The sequence below is a fragment of the Gigantopelta aegis genome, chromosome 6 (genome assembly GCF_016097555.1).
Source record: "Gigantopelta aegis isolate Gae_Host chromosome 6, Gae_host_genome, whole genome shotgun sequence".
NCBI lineage: Eukaryota > Metazoa > Mollusca > Gastropoda > Neomphalida > Peltospiridae > Gigantopelta > Gigantopelta aegis.
In genome coordinates, this window is record NC_054704.1 from 16,754,067 (window position 1) to 16,778,176 (window position 24,110).

A 24,110-nucleotide genomic window follows, 5' to 3' on the forward strand; every position below is an offset into this window, starting at 1 on the left:
TGTGTAGAGAAAAACCAACAACCTCATTTTAGATTTCCTGTAAAAAGTTTCACTTATCTGCAAAGTGCTAGCAAAAAAAACAAAAAAATCATTTAAATGATTTTAGGTTTTCTCCATGATAAAGTTTAAGACACTGAGAGCAATTTTGTTTCAAAACTTGTCACCTTTATAGAAAATAATAATATTAATTTCACTCTATTTGTTGTTTATATATCACTCCAGCCAGTGCACTGGTACATCAAAGGCCGTGGTTTGTGCTATCCTGTCTGTGGAATGGTGCATATAAAAGATCCCTTTGTAGCAGGTTTCGTCTCTAAGTCTATATGTCAGAATTACCAAATGTTTGACATCCTGTTGTCGATGATTAACATATCAATGTGCTCTAGTGGTATCATTAAACAAAACAAACTTCAATGTATATCCAATAAAGATTTAAGTATATCAAGTAGGATATAGCTCAGTGGTAGAGCACATGTTTGAGTCATTTGTTTTTCATTAAGTGTAGAGGGTAGGATATAGCTCAGTGGTAGAGCACATGTTTGAGTCATTTGTTTTTCATTAAGTGTACAGGGTAGGATATAGCTCAGTGGTAGAGCACATGCTTAAGGATCAAATGCCAACGGTGGACTTGTCATGGTTTTATTACGTCCCAGCCAGTGCCACACGATTGGTATATCAAATGTTGTGGTATGTATATTTGGTATGTATTTTTCTATCTGTGGGAAAGAGGATCCGTAGCCCAGTGGTAAAGTGCTCACTTGATGTAAGGTCTGTCTGGGTTCAATCCCCATCAGTGGCGCCCAGTCAGCTATTTCTTGTTCTAGCCAGTACACTGTGACTGTGGTATGTGCTATCCTGTCTGTGGGATGGTACATATAAAAGATCCCTTGCTACTAATAGAAAAATGTAGAAGGTTTCTTCTCTAAGACTGTATGCCATAATTACCAAATGTTTGACATCCAGTAGCCGATGATTAATGAATCAATTTACTTTAATGGTGTCCTTAAACAAAACAGACTTTAACTATGGGAAAGAGTATCTATGTTTTTAAAAGGCTTGCTGCTATTTGGTAGGAGTAGTTTATGTGGTGGCAGTGGGTTTCTTCTCAGTCAGATTCTAGACCAAGTGTCAAAATAACTCTGTTAGACACCCAATAATTGGATTCTAAAATGTTCGAAAGTGTCATTAGACAGGTCTTACATTTCTTTCATTAACTGGCTCACAATGTTATTTCCTGGCATCTTGAGGCAAAGTTGTGGCACTGATGATTTCTCAAAACAAACTTCAATGTATATCAAATGACGATTCAAGTATGATATCTTGGGCACATCTTAGCTAACTGAGTTATCTCCCAGGAACAGGGATGAGTTGTTAAATTATTATTACCAGACAATCTTATTTTTAATTGCATGCATTTCGCATAATACACACTCATGTAATGATCTACACATTATGACCATAGTAATGAGTTATATGGCCATACTTAATGGTCAAAGTGCCACTGAACCAACATTAGCACCGGAAATACATACAGAAATCACTCATACAAAAATTAATGTAGCTTATACAATAGTGCATATACAACAGTGCACAACCAAATATTCCCAATTATACTTGTCTTTTATATGCAGTTTCCCACAGACATGCAGGACTAATGGTTTCTAGCACGAGTCCTTTTGTAGATGGTTCTTCTGAAATGAGACTCAAGAAAATCAATTTTGAGAAAAAAACGCCTACAAAAGAACGAGTGCTAGAAATATTTTCACTCCTCTCAGCTGATAAGTATTATGTCATGATAAGGAGTGCCTTCAGTGGTACATATTACATTGTATCACTTACTACCTTGTTTAATAAATGACGTAACCGACAGGTAGCAATGGCCATCTACCATTTCATTTCATTTCAACTTATTTTTGTGCTTATATCCAATTAAGGTTCAAGCACGCTGTCCTGTGCACACACTTCAGCTATCTGGGCTGTCTGTCCAGTACAGTGGGTTAATTGTTAGTTGGTTAGTGGTTAGTGTGAGAGAAGAGGGTGTAGTGGCCTTACACTTACCCATTGAGCCCTTAAGAATTCGCTCTGGTTTGGATCTGGTATCCAGCTGCAAACCGGGCCTGTACCTACCAGCCTGTAGTCTGATGGCTTATCCACTGCGCCACTGAGGCCAGTGGCCGTCTACCTCCTGAATTAACCAAGGTGCATCACCATCTAGGAACATGTGTTAGGAAATGTTTTTTGTCACCTTTCTACCACTTGATTGAACGTTTGTAGTTTGTAGTCCTGATTAGGAAATAGCATAAAAAAATAGCCTCATTTTTTTCCAACCACATCTGGCCTGGATAGGAGATCTGGCGCAAATCAAAACTCATGCCCAGGATTGACGTGCCTGAGCCTTCAGTGGATATGGGCACATTAATAGAGTTTTCCTTCCTTTACAACCACCTTTTATATTGTCCATGTTTATGTCCATAGCATGACTCATGCACAATGGCTGCACGATGTAACCAAGGGACAGGTCGTAGCTCAGTGGCACAGCACTCGCCTGATGTGCGACTAAGCTAAATCCCACCCCTACCATCTTATCCAGTGCACCACGACTGGCTATGTTATGTGCTATCCTGTCTGTGGGATGGTGCATATAAAAGATCCCTTGCTGCAAATCGAAAAGAGTAGCCCATGAAGTGGTGACACGGGTTTCCTCTCTCAATATCTGTTGTGTCCTTAACCATATGTCCGATGCTATATAACCGTAAATAAAATAGGTTAAGTGCATTGTTAAATAAAACATTTTCTTCCTTCGATGTAGCCCAATGGCTAAGTGCTCACTTGATGTGCCATTAGTGGGCCCACTGGGCTATTTCTTGTTCCAACCAGTGCTGCACAACTGGTGTAACCAAGCCATGATATGGACTATCCTGTTTGCTAATCGAAAAGAGTAGCCCATGAAGTGGCGACAGCGGGTTTCCTTTTTCATTATCTGTGTGGTCCTTAACCCTATGCCGGACACCATATAAGTGTGTCAGTAAATAAAATATTTCTTCCTTCTTTATGTCTCCAGTACAAAAGCCTGGCTATGCCAATACATACACACCATGTTAGACACCAAATAGCCACTAATTGAAACTGTGCTGAGGTGTGGTTAAAACAAAGACTAATGCAGGTTTACAACCCTATTGGATTATACATGTTGTCATTTCATTTCAACTCATGTTCGTGCTTATATCCAATTAAGGTTCAAGCATGCTGTCCTGGGTACACATCTCAGCTATCTTGGCTGTCTGTCCAGGAAAGTTGGTTAGTTGTTAGTTGGTTAGTGGTTACTGAGAAGAGGGTGTAGTGGTCTTACACCTACACACTGGGTCGTTAAAACTGGGTGGGAGCTGCAAAAACCCAGTACCTACCAGCCTTATGTCCGATGGCTTAACCACGACACTTGAGGTCGGTTATTATACATGTGTAACTAACTTGAATATAAGCAGATTATAAGCCTCGGAGTCAAAGGTCTTGATACATATCAAAGGTGCTCATTTCATTCACACTTTGGATTATATACTGTTGGTCATATCACATAAGATCTGATTACACACACACACTGGCAGACTTGATCCCTTTGAAGACCATACATTAAGCTGTGTACTTAGATTGTATACAGGCCACAAAGTGCAATTATGACACTGTTTACTTATAATATGTATAACTATTAGATGGTCATGCATTCAGGTGGTCTCATTGTGCTCTTTTTCATTCCAGCGAGTGAAGGGGAGACATAGCCCAGTGGTAAAGTGCTCGCTTACTGTGTGGTCGGTTTGGGATCGATCCCTGTCAGTGGGCTCATTAGAATATTTCTTGTTCCAGCCAATACACCTCAACTGGTACATCAAAGGCCATGGTATGTGTTATCCTGTCTATGGGATAGTGCATATAAAAGATCCCTTGCTGCTAATTGAAAAGAGTAGCCCATGAAGTGGCGACAGCGGGTTTCCTCTCTCAATATCTGTGTAGTCTGTAACCATATGTCTGATGTCACATAACTGTAAATAAAATATGTTGAGTGCATCATTAAATAAAACATTTTCTTTTCCAGCTAGTGCATCACGACAGGTATATCAATGGTCGTGGTATGTGTTATACTATCTGTGGGATGGATAATATAAAAGATTCCTTGCCAATGGAAAATTTTAGCAGGTTTCTTCTCTTAAGACTATGAAAGTTAAACTTTGTTTTGTTTCATGACACCACTAGAGCATATTGATTTATTAATCATCAGCTATTGGATGTCAAACATTTCGTAATTTTCGACTTGTAGTCTTAGAGGAAACCATTTTTTTTCATTAGCAGCAAGGGATCTTTTATATGCACTTTCCCACACACAGGACAGCACATACCATGGCGTGTGATATACCAATTGTGGTGCACTGGTTGGGATAGGGGAAAACCCAATCAGAGAATGGGTTCTCTGGGGTAGTTCTATATCCTACGATATGCGCACCTCAAGTGACCACTGTACCGACTCCGCCAGATTCTGTTCCTGATCCATTTGAAGACTAATACTTTAAGCCGTGTACACATTTTGTATACAGGCCACAAAGTGTATTTACCAGATTGTGTTTTTGATGACAAAACATACTGAAATTACAATTTCTATAACTATGGTCGTACATTCAGGTGGCTGTATACTTAGTCTACATTTACAGTTCTCAAAGAACATTTGAGGTGCACTATGTTATAGAGTGATTTCTCTTACAGTTCTAAAGAACATTTGAGGTGCACTATGTTATAGAGTGATTTCTCTTATAGTTCTCAAAGAACATTTGAGGTGCGCTATGTTATAGAGTGATTTCTCTTACAGTTCTCAAAGAACATTTGAGGTGCGCTATGTTATAGAGTGATTTCTCTTACAGTTCTCAAAGAACATTTGAGGTGTGTTATGTTATAGAGTGATTTCTCTTACAGTTCTCAAAGAATATTTGAGGTGTGCTATATATGTTATAGAGTGATTTCTCTTACAGTTCTCAAAGAACATTTGAGGTGCACTATGTTATAGAGTGATTTCTCTTACAGTTCTCAAAGAACATTTGAGGTGCGCTATGTTATAGAGTGATTTCTCTTATAGTTCTCAAAGAACATTTGAGGTGCGCTATGTTATAGAGTGATTTCTCTTACAGTTCTCAGAACATTTGAGGTGCACTATGTTATAGACTATGTTATAGAGTGATTTCTCTTACAGTTCTCAAAGAACATTTGATTATGAGAGTGCAGTTCTATTTGTGCACTATGTTATAGAGTGATTTCTCTTACAGTTCTCAAAGAACATTTGAGGTGTGTTATGTTATAGAGTGATTTCTCTTACAGTTCTCAAAGAATATTTGAGGTGTGCTATATATGTTATAGAGTGATTTCTCTTACAGTTCTCAAAGAACATTTGAGGTGTGCTATGTTATAGAGTGATTTCTCTTACAGTTCTCAAAGAACATTTGAGGTGCACTATGTTATAGAGTGATTTCTCTTACAGTTCTCAAAGAACATTTGAGGTGTGCTATGTTATAGAGTGATTTCTCTTACAGTTCTCAAAGAACATTTGAGGTGCACTATGTTATAGAGTGATTTCTCTTACAGTTCTCAAAGAACATTTGAGGTGTGTTATGTTATAGAGTGATTTCTCTTACAGTTCTCAAAGAACATTTGAGGTGCACTATGTTATAGAGTGATTTCTCTTACAGTTCTCAAAGAACATTTGAGGTATGCTATGTTATAGAGTGATTTCTCTTACAGTTCTCAAAGAACATTTGAGGTGCACTATGTTATAGAGTGATTTCTCTTACAGTTCTCAAAGAACATTTGAGGTGTGTTATGTTATAGAGTGATTTCTCTTACAGTTCTCAAAGAACATTTGAGGTGCACTATGTTATAGAGTGATTTCTCTTACAGTTCTCAAAGAACATTTGAGGTGTGTTATGTTATAGAGTGATTTCTCTTACAGTTCTCAAAGAACATTTGAGGTGCACTATGTTATAGAGTGATTTCTCTTACAGTTCTCAAAGAACATTTGAGGTGTGTTATGTTATAGAGTGATTTCTCTTACAGTTCTCAAAGAACATTTGAGGTGCACTATGTTATAGAGTGATTTCTCTTACAGTTCTCAAAGAACATTTGAGGTATGCTATGTTATAGAGTGATTTCTCTTACAGTTCTCAAAGAACATTTGAGGTGCACTATGTTATAGAGTGATTTCTCTTACAGTTCTCAAAGAACATTTGAGGTGTGTTATGTTATAGAGTGATTTCTCTTACAGTTCTCAAAGAACATTTGAGGTGCACTATGTTATAGAGTGATTTCTCTTACAGTTCTCAAAGAACATTTGAGGTGCACTATGTTATAGAGTGATTTCTCTTATAGTTCTCAAAGAACATTTGAGGTGCACTATGTTATAGAGTGATTTCTCTTACAGTTCTCAAAGAACATTTGAGGTGTGTTATGTTATAGAGTGATTTCTCTTACAGTTCTCAAAGAATATTTGAGGTGTGCTATATATGTTATAGAGTGATTTCTCTTACAGTTCTCAAAGAACATTTGAGGTGTGCTATGTTATAGAGTGATTTCTCTTACAGTTCTCAAAGAACATTTGAGGTGCACTATGTTATAGAGTGATTTCTCTTACAGTTCTCAAAGAACATTTGAGGTGTGCTATGTTATAGAGTGATTTCTCTTACAGTTCTCAAAGAACATTTGAGGTGCACTATGTTATAGAGTGATTTCTCTTACAGTTCTCAAAGAACATTTGAGGTGTGTTATGTTATAGAGTGATTTCTCTTACAGTTCTCAAAGAATATTTGAGGTGTGCTATATATGTTATAGAGTGATTTCTCTTACAGTTCTCAAAGAACATTTGAGGTGTGCTATGTTATAGAGTGATTTCTCTTACAGTTCTCAAAGAACATTTGAGGTGCACTATGTTATAGAGTGATTTCTCTTACAGTTCTCAAAGAACATTTGAGGTGTGCTATGTTATAGAGTGATTTCTCTTACAGTTCTCAAAGAACATTTGAGGTGCACTATGTTATAGAGTGATTTCTCTTACAGTTCTCAAAGAACATTTGAGGTGTGTTATGTTATAGAGTGATTTCTCTTACAGTTCTCAAAGAACATTTGAGGTGCACTATGTTATAGAGTGATTTCTCTTACAGTTCTCAAAGAACATTTGAGGTGCACTATGTTATAGAGTGATTTCTCTTACAGTTCTCAAAGAACATTTGAGGTGTGTTATGTTATAGAGTGATTTCTCTTACAGTTCTCAAAGAATATTTGAGGTGTGCTATATATGTTATAGAGTGATTTCTCTTACAGTTCTCAAAGAACATTTGAGGTGCACTATGTTATAGAGTGATTTCTCTTACAGTTCTCAAAGAACATTTGAGGTGTGTTATGTTATAGAGTGATTTCTCTTACAGTTCTCAAAGAACATTTGAGGTGTCCTATGTTATAGAGTGATTTCTCTTAAGTTCTCAAAGAACATTTGAGGTGCACTATGTTATAGAGTGATTTCTCTTACAGTTCTCAAAGAACATTTGAGGTGTGTTATGTTATAGAGTGATTTCTCTTACAGTTCTCAAAGAATATTTGAGGTGTGCTATATATGTTATAGAGTGATTTCTCTTACAGTTCTCAAAGAACATTTGAGGTGCACTATGTTATAGAGTGATTTCTCTTACAGTTCTCAAAGAACATTTGAGGTGTGTTATGTTATAGAGTGATTTCTCTTACAGTTCTCAAAGAACATTTGAGGTGTGCTATGTTATAGAGTGATTTCTCTTACAGTTCTCAAAGAACATTTGAGGTGCGCTATGTTATAGAGTGATTTCTCTTACAGTTCTCAAAGAACATTTGAGGTGTGCTATGTTATAGAGTGATTTCTCTTCAAGGAATCCTTGCGGTGCTCAAAATAGCCATCTGCAAAAGCAGTCAATTGTTTTTAAGACCTAGTAGATTAAATAGAAATTTACCTGTTAAAACCACCAAAAATAGCAGGCTATATTTTACTTTCTGTTTCAATCCCTGCCTGCCCATGTGCAACTTCCCATTATACCCAAAATTGTTTCTCATCTATATGGTATGTATGGTTTATTGACGGAAAATATACCTAATACATTAATACATGCAATAGAAATGAATCATGTATGGTGAAAGGTTTTTTTTATATACATATATATATATATATATCTATACAAAGTGTGACAAATGATAGATGTTAAACATGTAAATTCCCATTGATCAAGCAGTAATGCCAATAAGCAAATACGGTAGCTTTTTTGTGTTTGCTAGTCCAATTACAAAATACAGGATTGTTGCTTCTGCAGGTCAGTCCAAAATGCACAATATGGCCAGCATTGTTGTTTACTTCTTTTAAAAAAACTGCTCAACTGAGTTAATGATTCTTGTTTGGAACACTCTAATCAAAATCCATTATGGCTTCTGAAACCTCTGATGCAGTGGTCTCAGACCATACTTTTCCTTTCATTGTATTTCAATATAAGTTCTCCATTACCCTCCACAAATAGATATAGCACATTTTAAAACATCACTGGATATTTATATATTGTTTTGGGCTTCTTATCTTGAAGAAGGCGCGACGTAGCCCAGTGGTAAAGTGCTCGCTTGATGCGCAGTCGATTTGGGATCGATCCCCGTCAGTGGGCCCATTGGACTATTTCTCACTCCAGCCAGTGCACCACAACTGGTATATCAAATGCTGTGGTATGTGCTATCCTGTCTGTGGGATGGTGCATATAAAAGATCCCTTGCTGCTAATGAAAAAGAGTAGCCCATGAAGTGGTGACAGCGGGTTTCCTCTCAATATCTGTGTGGTCCTTAACCATATGTCTGATGCCATATAACTGTAAATAAAATGTGTTGAGTGCGTCGTTAAATAAAACATTTCCTTCTTTTTCTTATCTTGAAGTGGGACATAGCCCAGTGTGAAAATGCTCGCTTGATGTACGGTCGGTCTAGGATTAATCCATCTTGGTGGGCCTATTGAGCTATTTCTCGCACTAGCCAATGCATCACGACTGGTATATCAAAGGCCATGGCATGTGCTGTCCTGTCTGTAGGATGGTGCATTTAAAAGATCCTTTGCTACTAATGGAAAAAATTACTATATGTTTGACATCCAATAGCCGATAATTAATAAATCAATGTGCTCTAGTGGTGTCATTGAACAAAACACATTTCATCTTATCTTGAAAAAACATGTAAAAACCATATCCTTGTATAAACTGTTAAGTGTAAGCAAACCAATACAGTAAAATCAGATCAAAGAATATACACCTGTTTTACGTAAGGTTACTACATTTTCATGTTCAGGAATTCCAACAAAGGAATTTATAATGTTACAAAACAGACGAGTTTAGAAACTACTTACACACACTGATTGATAACAACAGTCAAATAATTATTATACCATACTCCAAAGCATTCTGCCAGTTGAAAAACAGCCATGCTAACAACAATCCTGTTTTGTAGATATATTGTCTGACATTTTGGTTCATGTTAAAAGAATAATATAAATATATATATTTCATAATTTTGGTTACTATTGCTACCCAAAGCTGCCTTCATCAATATAGCCCAGTGGTAGAGTACTCGCCTGATGCATGGTCGGTATTGGGATCAATCCCTGTTGGTGGGCTCATTGGGCTATTTCTCATTCCAGCCAGTACTCTATGACTGGTTTAACAAAAGCCATGGTGTGTACTATCCTGTGTGTGGGATGCCACATTTAAAAGATCCCTTACTGCTAATCAGAAAGGATTTGCCAATTGCGTGGCAGCAGTGGGTTTCCTCTCTCATTATCTAGGTGGTTCTTAACCATATAACCATAATTATAATGTGTTGAGTAAATCATTAAATAAAACATTCCTTCATCAATAAAAAATAAATTAATTGACTAATTCATGTAGCATGTTAATAGAATTGATTAATTCTACCCGTACTGATTGTTTGGTTGAAATTAATTTGCATTAATAGATGGGGTTAAGTTTTGTTTGGCACTCATTTTACATGTGATACATATCATTTGTGTTATTAATTTCTGATGACATAAAATGATGCAAACATGGGGATTGGTTTTTTACTAGTCCAGTATTTAGTTAGTTACTGTGACACAAAAGGACAATCACATTGCATTAAATATGGAATGAGGTGAGTGAGTGAATAGTAGCAGTTTGAATAACATCCTGTTTGAAATGCAGCTGGGCTAGTTCATGGTGTAGATGGCCTCTGTACTTGAATGAATGGCTATTAAATAGCTAACAGGTCAACTGAAGGTTGTATTCACATTTTGGAAGACATATGTACCATAGAATAGTTTTGTTCCAGGGCTTGCTTATACTAAAATATCTTGAGGAGTGGGGGAACCTATTCTAAAATAATGGGTGGGGGGTGGGGGTAGAAGGATCTGTAAAATAATCAGGACACACAGAGTCTTATTTAGCTAGACAAAAAAGGTGTTGTTAGACTAAAAAAAGGGGGCAGGACTGGTATATCAAAGGCTGTGGTATGTGCTGTATTGGGAAAGAAGGAAGGAAATTTTTATTTAACGACACACTCAACACATTTTATTTACGGTTATATGGTGTCAGACATATGGTTAAGGACCACAGACATATTGAGAGGAAACCCGTTGTCACCACTTCATGGGCTATTCTTTTCGTTTAGCAGCAAGGGATCTTTTATATGCACTATCCCACAGACAGGATAACACATACCACAACCTTTGATATACCAGTTGTGGTGCACTGGATGGAGCGAGAAATAGCCCATTGGGCCCACCGACGGGGATTGATCCCATACTGACCATGCATCAAGCGAATGCTTTACCACTGGGCTACGTCCTCCCCCTCCTGTGCTATATTGAGATGCTGCATGTAATTAATTAAAAAAATTAGCAGATTTCCTCTGTGAGACTGTATGTCAAACTTACCAAATGTTTGACATCCAATAGCCATGCAGTGATTAATAAATCAATGTGCTTTAGTGGTCTCATTGAACAAAACAACAATTTTTCTCCTCTGTCTAATTCATTTGACATTCAGTGTCTAATTCATTTGACATTCAGTGTCTAATTCATTTGACATTCAGTGTCTAATTCATTTGACATTCAGTGCACACCTAAGGTGCTTCACTCAAAGAATTGAATCCCTATGGTGGACCCATACATTGTGCTATTTCCCATCCCAACCGGTGCCCCCAACTAGTAGATCAAAGTCCTGTCTGAGAAAGTGCATATTAAAAGATCCCATGCTGCTATTAGAAACATTTAGTGGCTTTCCTCTAAAGACAGTGTCGGCTTATATAGTGAAACGTGACAGAGAAGTACCAGTATATTTTTAAAATCTTATTAAAAACTGGTTTGTTATGTTCTTTTCCTGAATTCACATGCTTATATATAAATATTAGGAAGTTTTTTTTAAGTGAAATATGTATGAGAAGATAACTGTTGATGGTATTTAATCATAAACCCCACATGCATGACATTTGCTGACAAGTTGCATCACTGTTATCATGATTAAATCATGAAGTACATCCACAATGGTTATGTAACACTTCTTGGCTGGGAATTGTCTTCGCTATGGTCTGAGAAGACGTGTTAAGACCAATCTTAATGGGCCAACTGACACATATTGAAGGTTGATGCTATATAGGTAGGCTGATACTCCTTTTCTTGACAAACTTAATCATGATGTTATTGATATTAGATCACTTTTTAATCAATTCTTTGTCTTCCTAATAACCTTAGTGTTTTTAGCATTGTATATTATTACACAAAAGCTTAATATGACAATACATAAAATGAAGCATATTTTGCGAGAAGTAAATTAAAATTGAAGTATTTCTTAAATGAATGTTTGTACAATATACAGTCAAAATGGATTTTTTTTTTTTTAAATGAAGGTTTCTGCCATATTTAGTCAAACTGGAAGCCTTTTTCTTTAAACAAAGGTTTGTTCAGTATACAGTCAAAGTAGAAACCATTTTTTAAAAATACAGTCAAACTGGAAACCTTTTTTTTTTAAATAAAAGTTTGTTCAGTATACAGTCAAACTAGAAATCTTTTTTTTAGAAATGAAGTTTTCTGCAATATACAGTCAACATGGAAACCTCTATTAAGCAGCTACTTACATTAACAGTGATTCTAATTTCCAGGGTGGTCTTTATGTTTGAAAGTAGGGAGCTGATTGAGAAAGTAGGTGGCTATATCTCTATGTGTATAGTTGTAAGCATAAAAATAGGCACTTGTAGCTGCTGTTGTTTATACATAGTCCGCATTCATTAGCCTATGTGGCATTAAACTGCAAAACCAATGTTTACCTTTCTACCTTTGAAGAAGAAGACAAGTAGTGCTTGTTACATCATTCTACTAAAGAAAAATAATGTGTCAAACATCTGGAATTTGAAATATTACTATTCTTTACTTCAAGGCCAGTCTGAAAAGGGAAACGACTCTGATTAGACCTCAGTAGAGAGGTGACACACATGATGTGGCATTTAGTTTTAGATGTAGGAATCAACTCCGTTTTTACACCGTACTTATGGATTTTGGACCCCCATTCAACATTGCATAATTTAACAGTCAAATTTGTTCTGATTTGAGCAAAATAAAATCTAGAACGAATGGATGGATCATACTATAAACACTAGCATGGCGTTCAGTTTAATCAAGCAGTGTGTGGAACTATTTGTAATGAACAATATATTCCTGGCATGTGTTCACAGGCACTCAAAAGCAATCTCAAAACATGATTTAAAAAAGCCCAGAGATGGTGGGTAAATTATATCAAGGAATCTATAACGAATGAATCATATTTAACACCAACATTTTCAGTCAGTAAATATTGTGTTTGGATGTTTAGTAGGACCCATTTAATTCCCACAAATCTTGCGAGATGTTAATGCAATTAAAATGGTGTCAGTAAGAGTTAATTATAGCACGATAAAAAATGTGACACAATAAACGTCATTATTTTGCTTGGGTATTATTTGTTACAGTAAACACCATTGCCAGACCAAACAAAAACCTGATCATGAATGACGTATTGGTTACAGAAAAACACCAGATAGGTAGATTTACCGGATAGGAAACCTGACCTATCGTATGTGACTTGTTTTGAGGGCTGTCGCAGGATTGTTCACCCTTGACAAACTCAGGTTTTTCTCCATGCCTCTCCTTTGATGACTTGCTGGTATATTGTCTTATATTACTGTTTATAATCTGTTTTAATCCATTAGAAGCATGTCTTATAATCATTTTATAAGGCATATGGTTTGAGAGTTAAGAGACACTGCTGAATAGTCAATATTTTCAAGTTAAAAAGAGAGTGTACGCATGTGCAGTTAATCAGTATCATTGCACCGTGATGACATGCCTTCTAAAAGGAAGTTCAGTTTCAGTGTCCTGCATGTGATGACATGCCTTCTAAAAGGAAGTTCAGTTTCAGTGTCCTGCATGTGATGACATGCCTTCTAACAGGAAGTTCAGTTTCAGTGTCCTGCATGTGATGACATGCCTTCTAAAAGGAAGTTCAGTTTCAGTGTCCTGCATGTGATGACATGCCTTCTAACAGGAAGTTCAGTTTCAGTGTCCTGCATGTGATGACATGCCTTCTAAAAGGAAGTTCAGTTTCAGTGTCCTGCATGTGATGACATGCCTTCTAAAAGGAAATTCAGTTTCAGTGTCCTGCATGTGATGACATGCCTTCTAACAGGAAGTTCAGTTTCAGTGTCCTGCATGTGATGACATGCCTTCTAACAGGAAGTTCAGTTTCAGTGTCCTGCATGTGATGACATGCCTTCTAAAAGGAAGTTCAGTTTCATGTCCTGCATGTGATGACATGCCTTCTAATAGGAAGTTCAGTTTCAGTGTCCTGCATGTGATGACATGCCTTCTAAAAGGAAGTTCAGTTTCATGTCCTGCATGTGATGACATGCCTTCTAATAGGAAGTTCAGTTTCAGTGTCCTGCATGTGATGACATGCCTTCTAAAAGGAAGTTCAGTTTCAGTGTCCTGCATGTGATGACATGCCTTCTAACAGGAAGTTCAGTTTCATGTCCTGCATGTGATGACGTGCCTTCTAAAAGGAAGTTCAGTTTCAGTGTCCTGCACGTAACTAAGTATGCACATTGTAATAAATGCCCCCCCCCCCCCCCCCAAATATATTGCTGGTGTCTGGTTATATGATACAGCAATTTTAATCTTGTGTATCATCTGTTTGGGTTTTTTTTTTAAATGTCCATGGTAACTACACATCAATACCATCTATACCAGAAATAATGCCATGCTGGCTCAAATATTATTGTAATATAATATAATGTATCTGTCTAAAACAGGGTTTGTTCTAAATGATTAGTAGGGTTTGTTTTTAAAATATTTGGTTGCAAAGTCAAAAGTCTATGAACTGTGAAGTAAAGTATTTAGGGTGCCAAGACAAATGAGGGCCAAAAAACCAACAAAAACAACAACAAAAAACAAACAAACAAAAAACCCACACCAAACAAAAAACTGGGTTTTTTTTTTTTTTTAAATACCATATTGCTGTATCAAATTTGGAACTTTGATCTGACCTGAAACCGACTATATTTGGGGTCACAATATGTAGATACACATACTTACATGCTTTGAGTGGCAGTATTCTCATTGTCCCAGAGACTTGTTTTTGTTTGGAATGTTTTTGGTTCACCTTTATGATATTTGCCCTGAGAAATGATTGATTGTGCCATCGTTTTAGGACAAGGATACAGAAAGAGAAATCTTCTTTCTTAATATTTAACCCTTTATTAAACAATGTGCTAGGATGTTACTAATATAACAAACAATGCTTCGTTGAAGGGACATTCCTGAGTTTGCTGCATTGTAAGATGATTCCGACTAATAAAATATTTCTACGATTAAACTTACATATTAAATATATTTTCTTGTTTACAATATCAGTGTCTGTATATTCAATGTGTTTCTGGTCGTCTTAATATTTCTAAGAAGCCCAAACTGGACTTTGTCTTCAAATAATTTTGTACGTACGGGAAAACAATATTTTATTAAATAAAATGAAATTTAACGTAGTACAGATATTAGAACGATCAGAAACACGTTTAATATACAGCCACTAATATTTTATGCAGAAAAATATATTTGATATGTAATTACAATCGTTAAAAAGTCTCTGTTAGTTGATAACATCTTAAAAATTGCAGCAAACTCAGGAATGTCCCTTTAATACTCCTTTAAGAACAATGTGCTGGGGTTCGATAAGCAAACATTTCTTTCTAAATAACCTTTTAATAAATAATGTGCTGGGGCGTCATTAAGCAAACATTTGTAATATCTCTGTTAAATAATGTGCGGGGGGGGGGGGGGGGGGTCTAGAAAAATCATCCATCTCCAATTTTGGCACTTATTCATTCACTGCTGACCGACTTTCACAACTTATCATAAAAGACATAAGTATAGTTGAGTGACTTGTGGTGAATATGTCATCTTCATCCTACTGCTATCCCAGTATGTGTGTGAATGTGTGTGTGTGTGTGTTTCATGCAGGTCAGTGAAGCGTGACATGTTACACCCATCGAGAGTCATCGGTGTGATCTACGGTAACCGATCTTTGCAGGTAAACTGTCAAGGACAGGGGAACGAGACGAGCTTGATTCTCCGGTGTTTATAGCGAACGTACCTACGTACAATGAGGTGAAAGGCAAACAGCCCTGACTGATACCAGCATCCCCTTCATTCACTGACCACACCACACTTCTAACAGCTAGAAAATAATCACAGTTCACAGTCAAAGTTGAATGTAACAGGTGAGTGATGTTTTATTATTGTGTATATATTTTTTTTATATTAGTGCAATATTTATTGTGTTTTATATATGTGCCGGTATAACAATATATGCATCACCATGACCTAGCTCAGCGGTGGTGGGATGGCTGTTACAATTATGAATACAGGTGTATATTGTGAAGGCTGCTTGTTTTATTGTTTGCTAAAGTCTTTAAATATGTTGAGGAGGTACATTAATTATCATGCATGAAGGTGATTCACATTAGGTGAGTGATAGATGTGAGTGATAATTAATTGTCTACATTTCATCTAGATAGATCAAATTTTTTATTTTAAAACTTGAAGTGTCTTATTGATAGGAAAATGTGTTTAGTGCAGTGAATCTTGTTTATGCAGCCACCTCAGTAAAGCAGATACCTGTCTGAAGCAGCCACTTCTTCTGACCAACGAAGTTTGTTTTCTTTAACGACACCACTAGAGCACATTGATTTATTAATCGTCGGCTATTGGATGTCAAACATTTGGTAATTTTGACATATAGTCTTAGAGAGGAAACCTGCTATATTTTTCCATTAGTAGCAAGAGCTCTTTTATATGCACCATCCCACAGACAGGATAGCACATACCATGGTCTTTGATATACAAGTTGTGGTGCACTGGCTGGAATGACAAATAGCCCAATGGGGATCGATCCCAAACTGACCATGCATCAAGCGAATGCTTTACCACTGGGCTACATCCCACCCCCTTCTGACCAACAATCCAGGGAATATTTTGTTCAGTATCGCGTCTTGATTCACTATGCAAGTTTTAAAGATAGGTATACATCTTTAAAACATTAAACAGTAGTTGCTAATTAATTTTCAATTAACTAGAAATGTTGCTAATAAAGATTTTTCAAAACAAAATGTTCTCTGCAATCTGTTAATCAATCAATCACCTGTTTTAAACATCCACTTTCAAATTTTCAAATAATTTTATAAATTAGGACATTTTGATCGTACACTGAACAGGAACCATTATTTCAATGCTTTTATTTTTAATACCTGTGTGGTTGTAAAATACAGGTTTGACTTGAAGCCCACGTCTTTGTTTTGATGGTGTAAAATTAATGTATATACTAACATGCATTGTCCATAGATCTGAACACATGTGACTTCTTTGATGACTGAGAATACAATTTCAACCACTGTCATGTGACAAATTAGTTGTTTCTTTTGAAAGGTATCTAGTTTCGGTATCATTTTACATGGCATCACAGTGTGGGAAAAACAAAAGTACCGGTATAACACTAAAATATACATTTTGTCTAGCTTATTTCTCAAAGCGTCTTTTGTCATTAAATATGTGCTGTATTGAAAGTTTATGCTTGGACTATTTTTTTCGTTCAAAAAGCATGGAAGAAAAAAGCGGAACAGCTTTAAAAGCAGGACTGCATTGAAGCAGAATGACTTTCATTGGTTGGCGATACTTGAGCCAAATCACTGATATTCAAAATGCCAGTGTCGTGTGGTTTGCATGGATCTACAGGAAAGCATCCAGTGGGATGCCGCACACCTTCTGTTTAAATGTCAGTAGTTGAATTCTTCACATGAACAATTTCTCTTAGACAGAACATGTTCATGCAGCCCCATTTGTGATTGGCCCATAAATCAATGCAGTGGGGCAGACGCAAAGCTGAATTTAACTCAAATGCACCAAAATTAAACATGGCTTTGCTATTTTGACGAATTGGTCACAGCTTAGGCAATAGTATACCAACACAAAATCGAAATCTGACACCATTTTCCATTAAAATTTGTAGGCTATTGAATTAATTCAGTTTGAGCCTGTTTTGTATTTTAAATATCACGTTAGTTCATACTCTAATGTGTTATTTTTTAATCCTATAGGATCATAATTTGCAATAATATGTGCAATAACATAGCATTTGAATAAAGTATTAAATGTTGAGGGGAGGAAGGAAATGTTTTATTTAACGACACACTCAACACATTTTATTTATGGTTATATGGCATCAGACATATGGTTAAGGACCACACAGATATTGAGAGATGAAACTCGCTATTGCTACTTCATGGGCTACTCTTTTCGATTAGCAGCAAGGGATCTTTTATATGCACCATCCCACAGACAGGATAGCACATACCATGGCCTTTGATATACCAGTCGTGGTGCACTGGCTGGAGCGAGAAGTAGCCACAGACGGGAATCGATCCCAGATCATCCGTGCATCAAGGGAACACTTTACCACTGCGCTACGTCCCACCCAGTATTAAATGTTGAATGCCTGAACATTTTTCCATGTTTCTTTTCTGTGTTAGTATATGTACACACACACACACACACATAAATAAATAGTCAAATGTCTTCAATGTTAAAGGGACTGAACCTCATAGCTCGAGATATCAGCAGCTAGAGATACTCATAATTATTGTTAGTGAAAATTATGCCAAGGGACCAAGATAACAACCTCTGACTGTGATACAGCTGCCTCGTGTGATGTATGAGGTGATTACGGTAATCATTATTGCTGTGGGATTGATGTTGAATATGCAATATTATTTAATTGCATAGATTGCATGGGATAACACAAGACGTAAATGAACATAACTCCACTTAAGCAAATGAGTTCGTCCAGACAACCAGTTTCGTTGGAGTCTGCAGTTGGTTGGTTTCCTATTCCAATCACTGTTCCATTCATTCATTTGAACTTATTTTCGTGCTTATATCCAATTAAGGTTCAAGCATGCTGTCCTGGGCACACATCTCAGCTATCTGGGCTGTCTGTCCAGGACAGTGAGTTAGTGGTTAGTGAGAGAGAAGAGGGTGTAGTGGCCTTACAGTGACCCATTGAGCCCTTAAGAACTTGCTCTGGGTTGGAGCTGATACCGGGCTGCGAACCCTGTACCTACCAGCCTGTAGTCTGATGGCTTAACCACTGTGCCAACAAGGCTGGTTCATTGTTCCAAAGCTTATGGTAGGGCCTCTCTTTCACAAAAAAAGATTCCTTGCTGCTGTCTGGAAAAAGTAGCCTGGGTGGTGGTAGCATGAATGAATGAATGTTCAACGATACTCCAGCCCAACAATACACATTGTTTATTGGGTATAAATGTGGCTGACTACTTTTCTAATGCTAGGCATGGTGGCAGCAGGTTTCTTCTCTCATTATCTGTGTGGTCGTTAACCATATGTCCAACGCCATATAACTGTAATTAAATTAATGTGTTGAGTGTGTCATTTAATAAAATATTTCTTCCTTCCTCTAATCTTGGGGTCAGGACCATAGCCCAGTGGTAAATCGTTCACCTGATGTCTGATCACTCTAGGATCATTCCCTGTCAGAGGACCATCCCAATGGGGCATTTCTCATTTCACGTTTTTGCCCAACAACTGGTATAACAAAAAGCTGCTGGGGTGTTGTTAAACATTCATTCATTCATCCAAGTGTTGTCTGTGGGATGGTGCATATATAAAAGATCCCGAGCTGCTAATTAAAAAGATTAGCCCATGGAATGGCAGCACTGGGTTTTCTCTCATTATATATATTTGGCGGGACGTAGCAGAGTGGTACAGCGCTCGCTCGATGCACGGTCGGTCTGAGATCGATCCCCGTCAGTGGCCCCATTGTGCTATTTCTTGTTCTAGCCAATGCACCATGACTGGTATATCAAAGGCCATGGTATGTACTACCCTGTCTGTGGGATGGTGCATATAAAAGATCCCTTGCTGCTAATCGAAAAGAGTAGCCCATGAAGTGGCGACAGCGGGTTTCCTCTCTTAATATCTGTATATCCTTAACCATATGTCTGATGCCATATAATTATAAATTAAAAATGTGTTGAGTGCATCATTAAATAACACATTTCTTTCTTTCATTATATATATTGTCTTTGTCCATATGTCTGATGCCATATAACTGTAAATTAAAAACAAATCTAATTATTGTGTTGTTTATGTAAAACATTTTTTGTCATGTCATGTCATGTCATAGGGTTATACGTGCACATTCAGAACAAGCTGTTGTAGCGCATGCCTGTCTTGGGCATAGGTCCAGGCCTAGGCCAGCTACTCTCTCCAGGACAGGACAAGTGAGCACCAGCAGGCCGACCAGAATCAGTAGTAGCAATGTTGGTGCTATTGAATTTACAATATCCCATAGGATTAAGTGAAAAAGGGAAGTAGTGCGCAATTTCTTGTAGGAAATTTGGCACATTTTTGAACAGTGCATTTCTTTCTTTCTTCCTTATTTTATACTATAGTCAGCCGCTGAGTACACAATGTGCTGGAATGATATAAACAAATTTTCCTTTCCCTCTCCTCTCTTAATAATAACCCTGGATGTACTGGAGTGTCATTAGACCAACCCTCCCTTTTCCTTTCCCTCTCCTCTCTTAATAATAACCCTGGATGTACTGGAGTGTCATTAGACCAACCCTCCCTTTTCCTTTCCATTACACAACAAATGAGCAAATGCTAGACATATTTTGGTAATTAGAATTTATTTTTGTTTATGTTGAACATCTTTCCATTATTGTTCAAAGGAAGATCTTTTTGTGAAAAAGATACTTGTTGTTAAGGAAACGTTGTTACATTTCTGACATGCCAGTAAGTGTATTCACTGGAATAACTAGTTTTGCACACACCTTCCCACAAGTGGGAATATAATATTTACATGTCAGTGTGTAGGAAGTAATGGATTAGGTGGACAGCATGTTTACACGATTATAGACAACCTGCTCAGCCAGTGGTAGCTGGGTAGAAAGGAATGTTGATTTAGATTTCACATACGACAATTTAATGACTGCTGCTGGTATTCGTAGCCAGGTGTTGCTATAAAATGACAGGAAAAAAGCTAAATAACACACACTTGACAGCTAAACGATGCTGTATAAAAAAACAGGTTTATTATAACGATAATGACTGTTGTAAAGTACCTTGATTAAATTATGAATGAGACTGATGTTGTAATTTCATGTTCGTAACAGACTTTGACATATTGTAAACAGCTGGTATGATTTAAGCAATACATTTCCATCAGGTATGTTGATGATTTTATAATAAAAAGTTAAAAGTTTGTTTTGTTTAACAATCCCCCACTAGAGCACATTGATTTATTTAGCATTGGCTGTTGGATGTCAAACATTTGGTCATTCTGACATGTAGTCTTAGAAGGGAATTTTTTTTAAGTTACTACATTTTTATATCAGTAGCAAGGGATCTTCTATATGCACTTTCCCACAGGCATGACAGCACATACCATGGCCTTTAATATACCAGTGATGGTGAACTGATGGGGACAGAGAAAAGAAAAGAATCTGAGAATGGGTCTACTGAGGTGATTCGATGCTATGACACAAGCTCCTCAAGAGAGCGCTCTACCCTCTGAGCGAGATTCGATGCTACGACACAAGCTCCTCAAGAGAGCGCTCTACCCTCTGAGCGAGAACTCCCACCCCCCCACCCCCCACCCTTCTATCATAAAACCACACCATACATATTTACAAAAATGCAGTTTAAACTGGTTGAAGAATTTAGGACATACTAGTATAATAGGGAGGTGTGGCACCATATTACACTGATGGAAAGAAATAAGGGATCAAACCGATGCTAACGAGAAAGGTTGCATCAGAAAGATTTGCCATGGTTTCAGGAAGTCATCTGTGTTACTGACATTGAATCCCACATTACTGACATTCAGTCCCACATTACTGATATTTAGTCCCACATTACTGATATTCAGTCCCACATTACTGACATTCAGTCCCACATTACTGATATTCAATCCAACATTACTGATATTCAGTCCCACATTACTGACATTCAATCCCACATTACTGACATTCAATCCAACATTACGGACATTCAATCCAACATTACGGACATTCAGTCCCACATTACTGACATTTAATCCCACATTACTGACATTCAATCTCATTTTACTGACATTCAATCCAACATTACTGACATTCAATCCAACATTACGGACATTCAATCTCATTTTACTGACATTTAATCCAACATTATGGACATTCAATCCCATTTTACTGACATTTAATCCAACATTACAGACATTCAATCCAACATTACTGACATTCAATCCAACATTACGGACATTCAATCCCATTTTACTGACATTTAATCCCACATTACTGACATTCAATCCAACATTACAGATATTCAATCCCATTTTACGGACATTTAATCCAACATTACGGACATTCAATCCAACATTACTGACATTCAATCCAACATTACGGACATTCAATCCCATTTTACTGACATTTAATCCCATATCACGTTTGTATTTTATGCAGACATTATGAAGCTAAATATAGTGAATTACATTTGGTCTATAATACCAAGTGTACCTTTTTTTATCTCTCAGTATATTATTAAATTTTATGCTGATTAAATCTGCCAGTTTTTCTCTCTCTGTATGGTTTTAAATAAGATTTACTTTTGAGGATAGTTGGTATACAGAAAAAATGCCTCCAGCCTCACCCATGTAATGTCAAAACATTGTAGCAAACTACAGTCATACAAGTCACAACAGGATATACCGGTAGTCAGACCTGCTGCTTATATTGTTTTCTTTGTTAACTGGTGACATCAGGAACAGATCGGTGGGGGGCGGGGGGGGGGGGGGGGGGGGGGGAGATTCAAGGATTTTGAACCCTCCTGCTTCAGACAGTATTATTTTTTAGTTTCCTGTATTTGTTCATATACACCTAGTACAAATTGACCTGTACTAAGCAGCCAGCTTTTATACAAATCCATATCTCCATACTTCATAAGGTGGCTGTTTAAAACAGGTTTATCACACAGTTTGTCAGAATGCATTATGCAAAATCAATAGTTAGAAACCAAAAGAATTGCATTAAACATTTTATGGTTCCTGCTTCCTATGCTCTTTTGTAGGGTTTTGAATTTGACACTTGAGTTATTTGGTGGTTTGCTGAACTTTGGTTCCAGATTACACAGTCTGATGGTGTAATCAGTGGATCTCCTGCTACAGTGGTTGAAATAACCTTATTTGAAACAGAGAAAATGAAAACTTTATTGCTTTTGTTGATTAATGTGACTGCATGTTAACACAAGGCCTGAACAGTGTGTGCACAAATCAGCTTTGATGATGCAGTGGTCATACAAGTTGGTATGATATTAAATATGGTATTCTGTTTACATCCCAGAGTGAGTGCACATGCAGTTCAGGCCAGGCACCATTGTCATCTTTAGTGCCATACATTTTGTATTTCATTTATACTTTTGTGTTTATATCCAATTAAATTAAGGTTCAAGCACAGTGTTCTGGGCTCACACATCTGCTACCAGAGCTGTCTGTTCAGAGCATGTATGTATGTATGTATGTATGTATGTATGTATTTAAGAATGAATGAACGCATTGGCTCAGGAATTTTTTTTTTTTTTTTTAAATTGTTATTTTCTAATTTTGCCCCAGGGATTCAAAATTGATTTTAAATTGTCCGTTGTGATATACAAAATAAAACTGTTTTTCGGTCAGTCTTGTTTTAAATTTATTTGGCTAGTACTTAACAACAAACCAACCGCTGAAAAGTGGACTGGTTTAGAGGTTTAGATGCAGGCTTAGGCGGCGGGTAGTTGGGTGGAGACTAAGATATCCTCTTGAGACTTGGATTTTTTCTGTATGCAATAACTGGACATGCTGTAATAGGGTTTTTCATAACAGTTTGCAGATTTAAAAACTCCTCCTTCATAGGTTTACCAATATTAATGCTATGTCGACTGTAAATTATTGGAAAAATTATTTTATCTCTTTTTACGGCTTTACCAGATTCAACATTGATTCCAAATGGCTGTTTTGTCTGTAATGTACGAATCCAGAAGGCCTCTCATTCAAGTCTCAAGAGGTCTGTTTCGTCTTTTGAACCAAGTATCAGGGGTTGTTCAATTGGAATTATTTCAAAATGTTCATCTAACGAATGGTCAGGTAGATTGAAGTGATTGGTGACAGGGGTGTCAACTTCATGCCGAATATCATACTTGTGACAAACTGCTCTAATTCTCAATTAGTTTTGCGTCTGTCCTACGTACTGTTTTTTACATAAATTACAGGTGATTAGATATACTACATTTTTCAAATCACAGTTCATGTCTGTCCGAATTTGATATTCAATTTTGGTCTGTTGACTTTTGAAAGTCGACTGCGTTTTAAGTAAGTTGTGAAGTCTACACCTGGTTTTGTCACAAGTAGTAGAGGAGCCAGTGCTTATTTGAGGTGATTGGTTATGCTGAAGTT

At 36.9% G+C, this 24,110-nt stretch overlaps 1 protein-coding gene across 3 annotated transcripts in view; it reads left to right on the forward strand.

Moving 5' to 3' along the window:
• Positions 1-24,110, forward strand: part of LOC121374960 (neuronal calcium sensor 2-like) — a 192,142-nt gene that overhangs the window by 86,143 nt on the left and 81,889 nt on the right. For 2 of the 3 annotated variants that reach the window (XM_041502112.1, XM_041502114.1), the window contains one exon: positions 15,660-15,849. The gene's annotated coding sequence lies outside the window, so the exon portion shown is untranslated. Of the gene's footprint in view, positions 1-11,637; positions 11,703-15,659; positions 15,850-24,110 lie in introns of those variants that run through there. The other variant, XM_041502113.1, reaches the window with a different exon arrangement.